Raw genomic sequence first — 16888 nt, forward strand, 5'->3', positions numbered from 1 at the left:
ACCAGGATGACCAAAGGACCGGGTCACCATGAGGTGCATTGAACACCTCTCGGTCCCATCCCCGTGGCCCACAAGCTCCAATTGCAGCAAGGCAGAGACAGCAGGTGGGCAGGGCAGTGAGCACGGCGGGGCTGCGGGCAGGTGGGCAGGGCCTCGAGCAGTGGCAGGTTACTGTGCGTGCTTTCACGTGCTGGGCCTATAGTAAGATTATAAAGTAAGGATGAACTTTTAACTATGGCAGTAGCTAAAACTTTAAATTACAGTTTAAATGTATTAAATTCCTCAACTAAATAAGAAAAACTTGGAGATTGGACTAAACAGTAAAGTAAGTTATTCCACTAAGACAAAACTATGACAAAATTAAACAAGAGTAATCAAAGAATACATATTCCTCAAAAGACAGCAAGGACTGACCATAGTTTTAGTATTAAACAAATGATAATTCAAGCACAGAAACATTAAATAGAAATAATGAAATGTCTATATAGAAATGTCAAACTCTTCATCCTATTAAGGTAAAATGCATACTTTTTCTGTGCTTATGAAACAAAATTTTATTATATAGTAGGCAAAAAAACTCAATAAGTTTCAACAATTACTACAGGTGAAATTCTTTAGTAACAATGATGTAATTCTAGAAAATGACAGAAGTTTATATTTTAAAAATCCACCAATCTCATAATTAAAAACAAAAATAAGTCTCCTAAACGTCTCTTGGATCAAAAAAAAAAAAACAACCATGTGATCAAAGATAATATACAAAAAGATAACAAAATAAACCTTTCATATCAAACTTATAGGATATAGACCAAATTGTATTCAAAATGAGATTCTTAGCCTTAAATGTGTATATTTTTTTTAGTTTTTGAAATGACAAAAGTGAATTAATTGAGTATGCAACTAAAGAGGTTGGTGGGGGGACATTTTCATAGAAAATTAGGAAGACTGAATTAAACATTTTTTGAAACTGCTGAATTCAAAAAGAGAAAAAAATCAATATAATAGTACATGTTATTTTCTTTACATCACACCACCTCCTAGGTGAGTTCCAAGTTCCATTTTCCAGCTCTGTGGTGTTCTACATATTCAAATGACCTGAGAATATATTCTGGGAAGAAACTGGATCTTGACAGTGGGTTGGCCCTTGGATAATCAGTGGAGTGGGAAGGAATGGCTTCCACTAAGAACGGAAGAAACACAATTCAACCAAAGTATCTTGGAATCAACTGTATTATCATAGTGCAATTGAACATGGTCTGGGATCATTGCCAGATGCCATGTACCTGCTGTCACCCCCCAACCTCACCTCGCTGTTACCTGGTCTTAACAATTAACCTTTTCCAATACAAATAATATGACAAGTAATTACCCATAATATAATCATTGTTATAAAACAATAATCATGCCTTGTTTTTGCTAATTCATATTTTACTTTACTTGCCTGTTTTTGTAGAATACTGGGTTGCCTGAAAAGCAGGCTAAGGCTATTCTTTGAGCAACAGCTAAGTAAGGGCACAAACAGTCCTATTGGTGAAGAATTGACATTTGTTATTTCAGAAAAGTTATCAAAGTAGTCATCAGATTTTGTTGTGCTTCCTTACATTTATTTTACAGTTTAGTACTGGCTCTATTGAGTCACACAGGAACGATATTGTTTTAGTTCCTAGAACATCTAAAGGTCTAAACTCACTCTCAATCACAAACATTACCTGGCCTCAAATTTGAATGACTTTGGCAATGTTTCCTCTTGTGAAAATGGGGTCTTTGGCTGATATTCTCAATTATGAAATAGACACAAAATTATTCTTAAGAATGTTCAATAAGATCATAAATATAAAGTGTTTGGTACAGAGCAGGAACTTGGTACATGTTCATTTCCTTTCTGTTGATCATTACAGCATTCTCTGAGCTGGGTATCTTCCTCCTGATTTTATAGAGGAAGATGGGGAAGATGCTCCCAAAAGTGAGGAATTCTCATCCAGCCTGATTCTCCCAATAAAACCAAGAATGTTGATCTCTCACCCTGCCTCACTCACATTTTTCCTCATTTTCCTGCTTCTGTTCACTCTAATGAGCCACTCAACAACTGACTCTTAGAAAGTTCTAGTGAGAATAAAGTTTTGGAATCCAAAAAAAATCCTCTAATAACAAGAGTAATCCCTGGCATGTCCCTTGTTTTGTGCATCTTACCCCAGCTGACAATATGACTCTGCTTGTTGCTTACCCAGTCCACCACAATCCACCCACCATGCTCTCTTGGGAGTGCCCAGAGCATAGCTACCACAACCTCATAAACAGCTGTCAACCACCACATCTACTGTGGATCCTTGCAGCTTCTCCCAAGGTGGGAGCCCTCAAGTCATTAAACCCATTCAGTGTTTTTCAAAATGAGACTACTTTCTCTCTTTTAAAAAATCCAGGCTATTAAAAATATCTGAAAGATGCTTCTTGTGACAAAAATAAAATCTTAGAGGGCTAAATTTTAGTGAAATAACTTTCAACTCTTGTGAAATCCATAGATTTTGAAAAGTACATAAGATGAATATTAGAAAGGGGACAGAGCTGATGGACAAATCCAAAGATTTGCCTAGAATTTTCCTTTCTGGAACAAGCAGGCTTGGCCCCTTTCTGTTAGCACGAGTTTCTCCCATGAGGAGAGTTAGATTCCTGACAGGCTCTTGTGTATCTGAATCTCATGATGGATGCAGCCACACTCCTACTATTCTGGTCACTGATGCTGCAAACCTGTTCTCCTGAGGCTTATTGGGCAAACTCCACATCTCAATGGATGGACAAGTCTCCCGACAAGAAGGTCCAGGAGCCTCTTTGAAAATAACTTAAAAATTTTATTGAAAAATAAAAGAGACAGAACCAGAAACAAGGAGGCATCGATCGGACTATCGGGCCTCAGAGGGAGGATAGGGGAGGGTGGGGGGAGGGGGGAGAGATCAACCAAAGGACTTGTGTGCATGCATATGAGCCTATCCAATGGTTAAGTTCAACAGGGGGTTGGGGCATCCGTGGGGAGGGGTGTGGGATGGGAATGGGGGGATGAAGACAAATATGTGACACCTTAATCAATAAAGAAATTTAAAAAAAAGAAGAAAAGAAAAATAAAAGAGAACATAAAGATAAGTATGAAGCTTAATAAATCATGTTGACATCTGTTATTAACATTAACCATGTTAAGAAACAGAATATTGTAAGGCCTCAGCTATCCCTATGTCATCCCATCACATCATCCATCCTCCCCACTCAAAGTAGCCACTGTCCCAACTTTTATGATAATCGCTTATTTGCTTTACTTTATACTCTATATTGGTTTGCTAGGGCTGTCATATTGAATTTCCACAAACTGTGGGGCTTTAAACAAGAGAAATTTATTTTCTCACAGATTTGGAGAGCAGAAGTCTGAAATGAAGGTGCTAGCAGAGCCATATTCCCTCTGAAGACTCTGGGAAATTTCTCCTTGTCTCTTTCTAGCTTCCAGCAGCTCCTGGCATTCTTTGGCATTCCTCAGCTTGTAGACATATCACTGCAATCTCCACCTCTGTCTTCATATGGCCGTCCCCCTGTGAGTCTCCCTATGGCTTTCTTAGGACACTAGTCATTGGATTCAGGGTTCACCCTAATCCAGGATGACCTCATCTTAATATTTTTCAAAGACCCTATTTCCAAATAAAGGTGACATTTACAGGTTCCAGAGAGACATTAATTTGGGGAGGGAGGGCACTATTCAACCCAGTATATACTCTTAACACTTAAGTACATATGCATCCCTGAGTACCCAGCTCCACTTTGCCTGTTGTTGAACTTTATAAAATGGAATCAGAGAGTATGTATTTTTTTGCATCTGGTTTCTTTGACTCAACATTTAGTCTTACAATATTTCACAGTGATATTTATTACATGGAGCTGAAGTATGCTTGTTTTCATTGTTTCATGATATTCTGTTCTATGAATATACCTTATTTATCCAGTCTACTCCTAATAAATAGTTGGGTTTTCCAAGTCTGGGTTTAATAGGAATATGTTCTATATATATTCTCTTTCATGTCACCTGGTATATATGCTCATGGGTATCTGCTGGTTGTATACCTGCAGGCTGAATAATGGCTCCCAAAGATATCAAGTTCTAATCCTTGGAACCAGTAAATGTCACCTTATTTAGGAAAAGGGTCTTGCAGATGTGATTAAGTTAAGGATCTTGAGATGGGAGGGCACTCTGTATTTTCTAAGAAAGCCCTAAATGCAATCAACAAGTGTCCTTATAAGAGGGAGATTTGACACAGAGAGGCAGAGGCAATGGGACACGTAGCAGAAATTAGAGTGATGTGGCCACAGTCAAGTTATGCCAGCAGCCACCAGAAGCTGGAAAAGTCAAGGAACTGATTCTCTCCTAGAGCCTCCAGAGGAAATGGGCCCTGCTGTCACCTTGATTTGGGCCCTGTAATACCGACCTCTGGCCTCTTAAAATGGGAGACAATAAATTTATATTGTATTAAGCCACCAAGTTTGTAGTAATTTTGCAGTTACAGTGGAATAGGAAATATTCATGGGTATGCATATTTTCAAAGTTAGCACATAATGCTTAACAATTTTCTTAAATGGTTATAGTTCTTTACACCATCAATATAGAGGAGTCACTGTTACCCATGTCCTGGGAGTGGCGTGGAAGGACCTAAGATGCAATTAAGTTACTCTGTGCAGGCTGTAAAGGTTTCAAGCCAGACACCTGCTCAGCATTTCATCTACATCGTTCTGAGACTGTTAGCTGTTGTGGAAATGAGAGTGCTAGTAGGGTTCCTGGCATTCGACCTCTGGCAGTGGTGAGCTATCCTGTCTGAAGTGAAGGACTGAGTAGGCACAGGAGCTAGAGCTGGTGTCCACGTGGCAAAACCAGTTCATAGCATTTAGCCAAAGCAGAAATTCAAGGATTTAGCTTTGTTAATTTAGAAGGTGAACTATGCTTCACCAACACAAAAGGTGATCTCTAAATTGCTCGGCTCAAGCAGTTAGTAGCTTTCCCTCTATTTGGTACATGTAAATGACTAAATGCATATCTGACAAGAAGTACCAGAGGATCTAAGAACAAATGCTCAGTCAAGGAGAGGGCAGCACGGAGTTAGCTCAGCAGCCACTCTACATTAGAAGATATAAATAACCAGAGAAGCTCCCCTAAGGGAAACAATACCTTAGCAGGAGGGAACTTGGCAGAAAAACAAGGTGGTAGTTAAGATGGTTTGGTCAGGATAATTTAGAGAAAAGAAAAACAAGAGAAAATGTATCAAAACAGAAGTTAATGCAGAGTTTCACAGACGTTAGTGTTCCACGTGAAATTCAGGTTTGGGCTACAGAAACAACAGAGGAAGAGGCCACACATGTAGGAAGAAGAATAGTTCAAAGCTGAAGTAGGTCAGGATGACACTTTTTAAAGAAAAGGATTTAAACTCTAGGTAAGTAGTTGCTGCCCAGAATAAATGATCCATCCAAAGAGCATGGTCAAAGACAAGGTAATCAAAAATGAGGCTTGCAGGTCAGAGGGCAGGTCTGAGACACAAATAGAACATGGCCAGCAATTCTTGAGCCTCTTGGGGATCTGCAGGGTGGCCTGCAGCAGTTCTTGAGGGTGATAGGGTGGTAAGAAAAGTAAAGATTTGGGGAGTACACAGACTTGAGCTCAGAAGCCAGCTCTACTATTTACAAGCTGTGTGACCATGTGCAAGTGATACAGCCTTTCTGAGCTTTAGTTCCTCATCCATAATTCAAGAACAATGATATTATAGGTTTGTCATTATGATTAAACTAGCGTTCCCATTGCAGGAAAAATCCTGCAATAGGATTTCCTGCTGCACTCTACCCCGCCTCCGCTCCGCCCTTGTCGCCCGCCCCGCCTTCTCCGCCAGCCCGCCTGCTTTTCCCTTCGCCCCCGGCCCTGACTTCGCTCCTCCCTTCTCCTTCCCCCCTCCCCCCGCCCGGCTTGCTTGCTTCTTCGAAGCTTTACTCCCTTCTGCATCTCTTGGCTTCTTTCGAGGCTGTCTTGATATGCAAATTAGCCGCCATCTTTGTTGGGGCAATTTGCATACTCGTCCTGATTGGCTGGTGGGCGTGGCTTGGCTGGTGGGCGTGGCTTAGGTGTAGCGAAGGTGCGGTCAATTTGCATATTTGTCTATTATTAGATTAGATGAGACAAGGTGTGCAGAGTGTCTCCTAGTGCCTTAACAAATGCGGGGAGTCCTCCTCTATACCACTTCTTTCTTGCCCATTTTCCTCCTTGATACATAGCAAGTCAACATCCTGGGACCAGTGAAGACTACAGCTTAGTGGTCAGGCAGATATCCACTATTCCTCTTGGGGACACTAATTTTCAAGTCCACAACAGCCAGATTTATTTCAGATCTCATTCCCTGGTGGGCTGGGAATTCTGATTTTTATTCTCTCACCCTATTCAGAAAAAAAATTACAAATTTGCCATGAATAAATAAAATCCAAAGATTGAGGGCTTCAATGACCCACTCAACATCAGCTAGAAGGGCAGGAAAGGCCGGCTCTGACAGTGGGTAAGTCAGGAGGAGCTTAAAAGTTCTTTTAAAGTACCAAGCATGGCAGGATTTATTTAGAATTGTGTTCAGAATCTTTGACAACATGAAATTGCCAGAATAGCAGATAGAGAAAGCTGAATGGATGACAACAACCTATAATCATGCCCTTTTTGCCATCTGTGACGTGTTCAGCCAGTACTTAGAAGTGCTCAGTGATGTGCTTTTGGATGATATTTTTGCCCAGCTGTACTGGTGTGTGTGCAGCAAGACAATGAGCAGTTAGCACGATCTGGTACAAACTGCTTAGAGAACGTTGTTATCCTGAATGGGGAAAATTTTACCCTAGAAATCTGGGATAAAACTCATAACTGCACACTTGGATATCTTCAAAACTACAATCCCACATGCACTTTTGACATGGCATCCCACTTCTGGAGAAACTGTTCCGCTGCCTTCACCTCCTGTGAGTGAAAACAGTTGGATACAATATCGCAGAAATCTGCAGATATCCATGATTCTATTCAACCAAGACCTGCGGATACTAGACAGCAAGCAACATTGGCTTCTGTCTCTACTGTGAATGAAGAAGCCAACAAAATTAAACCTTCAGCAAAATATCTCTTATGTGAAATTACGCAATTTGACTTGATTCCTGAACTTCGTGCTGTTCTTAGAAGATTTTGTTTTTTCTGCGAATCGGAGTAGTTTTTCAGATATCACAACCACCTGAACAAGAACTGGAATAAACAAGCAATGATGGGAACTCAGTATACATCCCTCTGTCTTTAACGGGGCCCTGGAGCTGAGCTTCCCTACCTGAAAAAATGGTTTCTCTGAATTTCAGTGTCTAAGGGTTACTGACTGGGAAAGTGCTTAGAACTGGAACTCAGTCTTGCAACGCTCCTATCCCTCTCAGTGGTGGACCCTGTGTGTCATGTTGAGCAGAAAGCCCATTTCCACAGTGTCAGCCATGCTCACAGGTCCTTCCCTGTCCTCTGTGGCAAGGAGAGCCCCACGTATTTTTGGCAGGTGTGGAGGTGAAACTTCTCCAAAGAACTATAGATGTAAAGATTTGAACTTCTGTAGGAAGTACAACTCAGGAGAGTTGTATTTTAAAGGATAAAATGTTTGTAATTGGGGAGTGGGGGAAGGAGAAATTATTGTTCATGGTAAAAGATATTTAGCAACTATGGTATTCTTATTCTGAAATTTTTGCACTCAGGCTACCTGAGACACAGGTCTGTAGTATAAAAATCTTAAACATGATATAGTTCTTCTTGCACTGTTTTATTTCTTTATTTTCTTATTCACTTGCTAAATACCCATACTATTCTGTCAAATGCACTAAAAATTTGGGTTGAACTTTTTGTCTTTTTTATTTTGTGGGGATTTTAGTGTTGCCCTTTTCGGGGGGTTGGTAACTTTGAAGGTTTAACATGCCCAGAGGTTGTTGTGGCTCAACAACAACAACAACAACAACATCATAAGGGTAGAAAAGATCCCTACTGACATGACCTCCTGTAATATACTTCTCTTAGGTTTTTAAAGATGAGCCATTAAAATAGGATGATCCTTGGACTGAACTTGAATCACTGCAAAATGAATCTAGGTTGCTGTCACTTTTTCTTATGGGTGGCGGGGCCTGATGTAGATTTTATTCTATGCACAGAACTTAATGTTGAATATATTAAAATAACTCTGGCATGGTTTGGGGATGTTAGATGTACTGGAAATGTATTCATACTGTGAATTGTACTCTGATGGTTAAAAATGACAATATTGTCAAGCATTCCGTATTAACAGTGGATGTAGAAATTTTTTCAGATGGATAAAATGTACTACTATTATATGGCACAGATGTAAAGTTTTCTATGTAAAAAATTCTGTACAACTTTCGGTACAATATTGATTCTCATCTGGCATATTCTAATCAGGTTATAAGTCAATAAAGTTTTTGGATTATTTAAAATAAATAAATCAATAAAAAATAAAGTACCAAGCAGTGTCTAAAAGTGAAGTGATGGGCATTTAGGCAGCTGAGAACCTCGTTCGGTGACCCAGGGACCTTAGCTAATTAGGAGAAGACCACCCAGACAGTTATATCTGACCAAGAGGTGTTTCCAAAAGATGGACAGTTTCTTTCTTCTTAAAGTCATGTATACCTCCAGCAGGTCCTGTTTATTCTGCAGCTTCTAAGTAATATAAAAAAAAATTTGCTGGATATCCCAACTTCTATTAGCAATTTGAACCAGGAGAAGTGGGAAGGAGAAACATAGTTATCTGTGGCATAAGAGTTGAAGTTCTAGACAAAACAAGAGCAGTTAAGATCACTCTCCATCTCCTGTTCCAACAGGTAACTTTCTTCATGTTTCTTATCTGAGTAAAGAACGAGTTCAGCAATTCCTGACTGAGGCTCTTCAACCTCCCAGCTGCTAGGCCCACATCTCACCCCCTGGAAGGATCTCAGAACTCCACCTACACTGACCAATTTCCCAAAAAAGAAGTAACACAAGGACCAAAACCCTGAAAACAGAAATATTGAAGAAAACATATTGCAGAAAGTTAATTTGTTTGGCATCTTGTTAGCTCTCTTCTGAGTGTAATACGGGAGGCTGTTAATTGCTTGATTTACTGTAATAGTCATTCTGCCTACAGCAATAAATAAAGTTAATTAATATAAGGTAACTCGCTGCCAGGGAGGCTAGTAATTACCAGAAAATTAAAGAGAAATTCTCTTTGTGGTAGCTTTAAAAAGGAAAAAAAAAAATCCACAATTTATTATCCTCCTTCTTACGTATCAATCTTCTTTTAAGAAAGTTTTGCCTTAGGCTTTCTGTAGAAATACCTTGGGTTCTATCATTTGTGTTCTTGTTTTTGTTTTTCTTTATCTTCCCTTCATCAAGATGGCTGCACATGGATCAAAAAGGAGTAAATGGAGTATCTTCACCTCCGGCTGCCGTGGGAAGCTGAAATGGTGTTAGAGCATGTGGGCAACCCGATGGAGCCTCCTCGCTGTAGACGGTCTTTGTTGTCAGAAGGGATCCATCCACCAGGAGAATATCTTGCTCTGACCTCCAACACATTTTTGTTTAGTTCTCCTTCACCAGGGCTCTTTCTTAGAACTTTGAAGTGGCATGCTCTAATGGAAGCAAGGATGGTCTGTGGAGTTGAAGACTTATGTTTATACTTAATAACTCAGAAAATTTTAAAATATTTCTTAAACATCATGAACACTCAGTATCCTATTCTTTGAAACTAGAGGCCCAATGCACGAAATTCACGCAAGAGTAGGCCTTCGCAGCTATGGCAGCTGCCTGGATCCGTCCCTCGCAGCCAAGGTGGCTGCCTCCATCCCACAGCTGCAGTCTCGGCTTCGTCCAGAAGGATGTCTGGAAGGACATCTGGTCTAATTAGCATATTATGCTTTTATTATTATAGATAGGAAACAACACTTTTTGCATAAGATTTATTTGGGGATTATATGAGATTGTTTCTGAAAAATATGAGCTTCTCTTCCTCCAGCTTATTCTTATATCTTTTCTTTTAAAAAAAAGTATGACAATTTTTCTTTGTTTTCCTTTGTGAGCTGGGTGCTGGATATTTTACTGACAAATTTGTTTCTCCCTTTGTTAAATATCCAGCATATATCATGTATACCAACCACATGTGACATCTTATCTTTGTTATCCTGAATTTTCCTTTTCCCAGTTTTTTCATTTGAATATTTTAAATTTTATTTAACCTTTTTGCATATATTTATGGCATCATCTTAAATTCTTTTTAGATGAAGAGTTTATGAATAAACACATGTGCACACATAAAAAATGTAACATACACATGTGTATGCTTAATGTATAGATGGTGTTAGTTATATTCAGCACTGTTCTCTTTTTCTTGAAACCATACACAGCACAGTATTGTTCCATAAGTGTCTTGGCTCCCAGCCAAAATCCTAAATCTCCTCAGATATGAATAGATTTTAATCTCAAATATTTGTTGAATTGAATTAAATCACATAGTTTGGTTATTTCCTTAATTTACAACAACTTATGTCCCAATCCTAAAATTACATAAGCCTGCCCACAAAATGTGAGATATATGGCTTGCAGAGCTAAAGTTCTTTCCAATAATAGTAGCACTCTTTTTTTTCCCCTTTGTGAAGTAATTACTATAACCCTTTGTAAAAAGTAGAAATCCACTTTTTTACACAACCAGGTTTTGGCAAGGCAATCTGTGTTGAATGAATCACTAGCTAAAACTTCAGCGGCAATATGGGTAAGATGAGTATTTTTGAGGAAAATGTAGGACAGTTCATCTACATATCCTACATGAATGTGACTAGTCACATAATATAGCTCAATAAAGACACACTGTAATACTTGAATATTGCAAATTAGGGCCACCATTCTTGAATCCTTGACACTGTACATGTTAAGCATTCTTCTATTAACAGCTCTCCTATTCCTCCAGCCATGAAGTTAAGTACTCAGAGAATTCACTCCTCCATTGTCCATCAGAGCCAATCTCTGATTAGGCCTCTAAAGCCAACAGTAGACTATTTGTTGAAGGCATGTGTAAACGCACTAAAAATTTTCCTCTTCAGTTAAGTGACCATGAGACTATAGGTTTAGGTTTAGAGTGGGGTGACAGTATGACAAGAGTAGATACACAAAAAATTAAGAGAGTGCTATACGAAAATTACATGTGTATGTAATAACTACTTGTTGAAGATCTCTTATGTGCCACCTCTACTTGACATTGGAGTCTTGTAGGCATATTGAACTATATGATTTGATGGATTTCAGATAATATCCAATTTATGATAGGCAGCTCAGATCACATGTCACTTATGTCCAATGGTCAGTTTCTAGCAAGCTAAGAACTGTTTCCTAAAAAGAAAGGAAATTCTCTGCTGAAGAAACATGGCATTGATACAAAATCCTAGGTGCCAAACTTGAGACTTTGTTCTCAAGTCTTGCTACAGGACCTATAAAGCATCTCAATGTATCTCTGACACTTTCATCATCTTGGATCTTCAGGACCACAATGCCCAGGCAACAGTGCTACTTACACTATAACTCAAAGTTGATAACCTGGCGATCATCTAAGATTGTCAAGCAATATATAAATGAGAGCAATATATCCAAATAATGTATCTGTTGTCTCCAAAATCCACAGAGACCTCCCTCTCAAAAATAGGAGAAGCAAAGACAACAACTTGTTCCTCACTATAAGGGTATATTTCACATGGAAGGCCCCTACATTTTCATGAAATCTGTTTCCTTCCCTCTGACATACATATATATCTTTTTTTGGTTAACTCTGAATAAGGACTGTAAGAGTATTAACCCTGCTGGGTAAAAGCAAACTCATATTTTTGTCTTGTTTTATTTTTCTTATAGAAATAGAAAAATAATAATTTTCCAGATGCATAGGATTATATCATACTCATAGTTTGTATGATTTGTTCAAAAATAGAAACATCTGGAACAGCAGCTGCAACTGGAGTCACCACTTAATTGAGTCACCACCGTCACATTCTCTAAAACTCAAGCTATCATTTTTCTACACTGAATATAGTAAACAGGGAGTTAAATGAGGATATGAGAGGAAACACTGCATATTAGTCAACTATTGGCTGCAATAATGCTGGATAATGTCTTATTCCAAAACATGGTTTGATTGAAACTCAGCTGGTGAGGCTGGTCTCTAGTCTCTAGGACCTAGGCTCCAGGCTCTAGCCTCTGACCTCCACCTCTAGGCTGCAGATTGATTTCAGGTTTCCCTTGCATGTTCTCCACCTTTTCCTTAAGCTAGCAACTGTCTGGGGTATGTCCTCTTCTTGGTGATTTATAGGACCAAAGTGCTAATCTAAATTATGAAAGCATAGTTCATTGGACACATTCCACTGGCTGAAGAAAGCCATATATGGCCAAACCCAAAAGTAGTGATTCAGTGACATATACTCCTTCCCAAGGGGAAGGAGAGTGTAGTGAATATTTGCTGAGCAATTATCCAATCTATCATATCACCCCTGCATATTCCAATCTTTAATGATGGTCCTACTTTTTTATAATTCCTGCAAGGTCGTGGCATTACTTATCGCCTGCTAGTTGAAGAAATAGCAAACTTTTTCAACATAATGGCCTTTACTCCATGACAAGGGCATGCTGAAAAGTGACTCAAGTTATAAGTGTTGAGAGTAGGAGAAAAGGTGAGGATGAGCTTCTAGAAGAATTATCTTCTTCTTACAAGATCATTCTTTCAAGTAAAGTCATTACAGGATCTTCAGTCAAGGCAGGAACATCCTAATTAGACAAGAAAAGAGAGGACTGTTTTGACTATCAAATGATGCTTTGAGGGACTTGGGGGTCAATGTACTTTAAATTATCTGATTCTTATATATCCCAATGCAAGTTTTAGAATGTTACTCTTTCCCAATAAATGCCTTAGCTTTAATCTGAGAAACAATGAATCTATGAATGCAATGGATATTATGCTTGATACTGACAGAATCAGATTTTGAGCCTGGTTTTGGTTGTCTCAACCTTAAATATGTAAGAAATCAAAGTATTTTGCACACTTACATAAAGTTCCTGGTTTTCAGCCCATTGCTTACTTGTAGAATTTAGGAGTTTGATTAATTCATTCTCTTTCTTTTGTCTTGCAGCACTAATTGAAAAATTTTTCCCCTTGCCGAAACCAGTTTGGCTCAGTGGATAGAGCGTCGGTCTGCGGACTGAAAGGTCCCGGGTTCGATTCCGGTCAAGGGCATGTACCTTGGTTGCGGGCACATCCCCAGTAGGGGGTGTGCAGGAGGCAGCTGATCGATGTTTCTCTCTCATTGATGTTTCTAACTGTCTATCCCTCTCTCTTCCTCTCTGTAAAAAAATCAATAAAATATATATAAAAAAAAAAAAAGAAAAAAAAAGAAAAATTTTTCCCACCCAATGGTGATTGATTTCTTCTTGCTTTTCAGATTGTTCCATGTAACTGGCCACTTGATGGACACATTATTATAGATGACCACAGATGATAATTTGATAAGCAGTTTTATCATGACAGGCCACTGTCAGAATTCCATCTTATTATGGAATTTGTATACTGTCAACTAATTGTTAGCACCAATTCAATGCCAACAGGAATCCCCAATTTGGGATGTGGTGAAAAAGAAAACTTTATTTAGTGCCAACAGCTCAATGGTAATACAGCATAGCTGTGGAAATAGCATTATTGTGGAACAGCTCCAGAGTGCAGATGCGAAAATAGCAAGGCCCTGAGGCTGCCCTGGACTCAGGCAACCCTAGGGCCAACCCTCTCTTCAGCTAGGCAACTCTGCCCCACCATGAGCCTCTCCATGATGGTCCATCTGCCCTGCTCCAGGCCATCTTTTTCCTCACCAGTCTATTCTGCTCCATGCTGCTGATTGGCTTTGAGGAGACATCTTTGGTGTTTCACCTACAGCCTGGAAAATGCAGCCTCCAGTTTTTGGTAGAAAGTACCCTCCCCAGCCAGAGGGGTGCTGGCTTATTATAGACAGAAGTCCCACTTCTGGTCCCTGATTGGTCAGAATAGAACTACTCTGATTGGTCAGAGCTGCACAACTCCCATTGGATGTGGGAAAGCCTCAGTTCTATTGGTTGAAATAGACTCCAGGAACTCCTTTAAAAGTGCTGGCTCTCAAGGCAGAAATGCAATGCAGGCAGCTTACTGCTGAGACTTCTCCAGGAATTCAGTTTGCATGAGAGGCTCTTATGTAGAGATGGCTGTTAGACTCTGCTTTTTAAATATTTGAGCCCAGTTAGCCACTAAGAGCCCTTCTTAGTAGGTGTCTTTTCTTTTTTCAGGGGTCACAATACTAATAGCCCTCAAATTTAATAAGACCAGATAATCACTACCAGGCCCACCCTTTATCTCCCAGAAGGATCTGTTTTCATTGATTAGTTCTCATACCAATTTTTGCATCAGTCATGGTTCTTAATTGCAAGCAACAGAAACCAACTTTGGTTAGTTTAACGGAAAAAAATAATTGATCAAAAGGAAATTGAGTCGTTTACAAAAATCTCTGTGAGAGTTAGAAAACCAGAATTGATGTCTACAAAGGCAGGAATGCAGCCCCGAATTACATCACAGAGCTAATCAGGGGAAACACCCAGTAGCCACCTCTGGGCACTAGATGCTGTAGGTGGTCTCACGTTTTACCACAGAAATTGGACACAAGTCACAAATGCCACTGTCACCCTTGCACACAGATGTGACTGCTGCTGCTCCTGCTATTGTACCACTCTACCCAAAACAGGTTCTGCACAGTCCTTTTTTCCTTTTTAGCCAGTTTACAGTATGTGTGTCTGACTGATGGAGTGAGGACATATATCTCTACTCAACTTGAAAAGTTCTAGAATATTGGTTATACAATAGCAGGCAGTTTCTCCCTCTGAGTATGGTAACGTCCCCCAATATTTGAAAGGGGATCAGTTATTGTGTGGCCAAAACAAATGTTCATTAAACTGAGACACAGGAGTCCTGCGAAAGAAAAGAAACATTTTATTGGATTGTCTGCATGTGTTTTGGGTGACATACTTCCTTTTTTCTCCAAAAAGTGTAGTCTATTCCTTTGCCAATCTGTGTGTGTATGTGTGTGTGTGTGTGTGTGTGTGTGTGTGTGTGAGAGAGAGAGAGAGAGAGAGAGAGAGAGAGAGAGAGAGAGAGAATCCTTGGAAACCTATCTTTGAATAATGTCACACACACACACACACACACACACACACACACACACTTAGATGCACTTAGATGTTTTAGAATACCTGCAATTGGCACAATTGGCACTACAATGGGCTTGATGTTCCCAATGTTCTTGTTTGGCTTATAAAAGCCAAACCAAAAGAGACATCTCATCAACCCTGGACAAAATGCACCTGGTACTTTCCTGGCGAGGCTGGGCCTGGGAATAGCTCTGGGGAGGAGGCAAACCACAAAAGCCTGGAATTTGTAAATTGCTGAGTCTGGAGGCTTGGTTGGTGATGATAGATCTCAATCAGGGACAAGACACAGCTCATAAGTACATGCCATGCTTGCCATATGCCAAACGTTTTCAGGGCTCAGACACCTCTCCATGAGTCAGAGATCCTGACAGTCGACAACTGATACAAATTGGTTTAGCAAAAGGGAATGACAGCTCTTAATGACCCCATTCCAGAGCCTTGTTGAAATGGCCTCTAATCATCCTGCCAGTGTGTGAGGGAGCTTTGATAAGTGGCTTGTGTGATACCGGCCATGCGACAACTGCTCTCAGCCAATGGGAGGGCGGTGGCGAGAGTCAGAACAAACAATGCATGAGAAAAGCATGTGGAGAATTTAGTAGGGTAGAGCGTGGGCTAGAAGAGACACTGGGATTGAGGTTGTATACCAGGTGCTACCTGGCATCCTCATCCCTTGAGCCATTCTACTCACTGGGAAACATTCCCAGACTAATTATAACATGGCTGTCAAGCCATTTCCCTGGACCTGCGACCCAAGACAGGGTTGGCTGGATGAGCACTGTGGGTTCTCACCCATAAGAGGCAATTTATAGATGGTTCTTGGCCTCTTTCATATGAACACTTGCAAAAAAAAAATGTAAAATACAAGGAGGGAGTTCATGCTCACCCTATGATCTGACCTACCATCAAATTGAATTTGTTACTCTGACCTCCCTCTTTATCCAGATGCCACTATTACATGTACTCCTCCATTCCTGGCACCTCCCCTCAAAAATTACCACCACCACCACCACCCCACCACCACCACCACCACCACCACTACCACCACCACCACCCCTCTCAGTGCATGCCTGCTTCAGTTCTATAAGAGAAAACCAGGAAGGGAGGTGAAACTAATTTTTGGGACTGTGGATGATCCAGGTCCTAAAGGTTCTTGAGAAATATTTTGACACTCTGGGAGATGCAAACTCAATAACACGTTCAAAAATCTTCACTGTTGCCATGTACTCTGAGAAAACTTCAGGCCATTCTTTAAATATTAGTCTTAACAACTGTCAGTAATGGCATTCCATGTTGCTTAAACCCAATCATCTTCTGTTCATTGTTAATCTTCACCATCTTTCTCCCCTTTCTATGTCTTTCTCTTCTATCTTTATCTCCTCTCCTCCCTTTTCCCCCTCCTCTTCCACCCTCACCTCCTTTCATTTTCTCCTTTCTTCTTCTCTCTTTCTCTCCTCACCTCTCTTCCACAAGCCCCTCCTCCACCCAAATCAAGCCTCTCTTCCCTTCAAGGCCAAGTTCTGAGCTGCCTGCTCTGACTGGAGTGAACCAGGACACTGAGTTCCAATCTGTTGCTTAGCACCAAGG

Source organism: Eptesicus fuscus, chromosome 6 (genome assembly GCF_027574615.1).
Source record: "Eptesicus fuscus isolate TK198812 chromosome 6, DD_ASM_mEF_20220401, whole genome shotgun sequence".
Classification (NCBI taxonomy): Eukaryota; Metazoa; Chordata; class Mammalia; order Chiroptera; family Vespertilionidae; genus Eptesicus; species Eptesicus fuscus.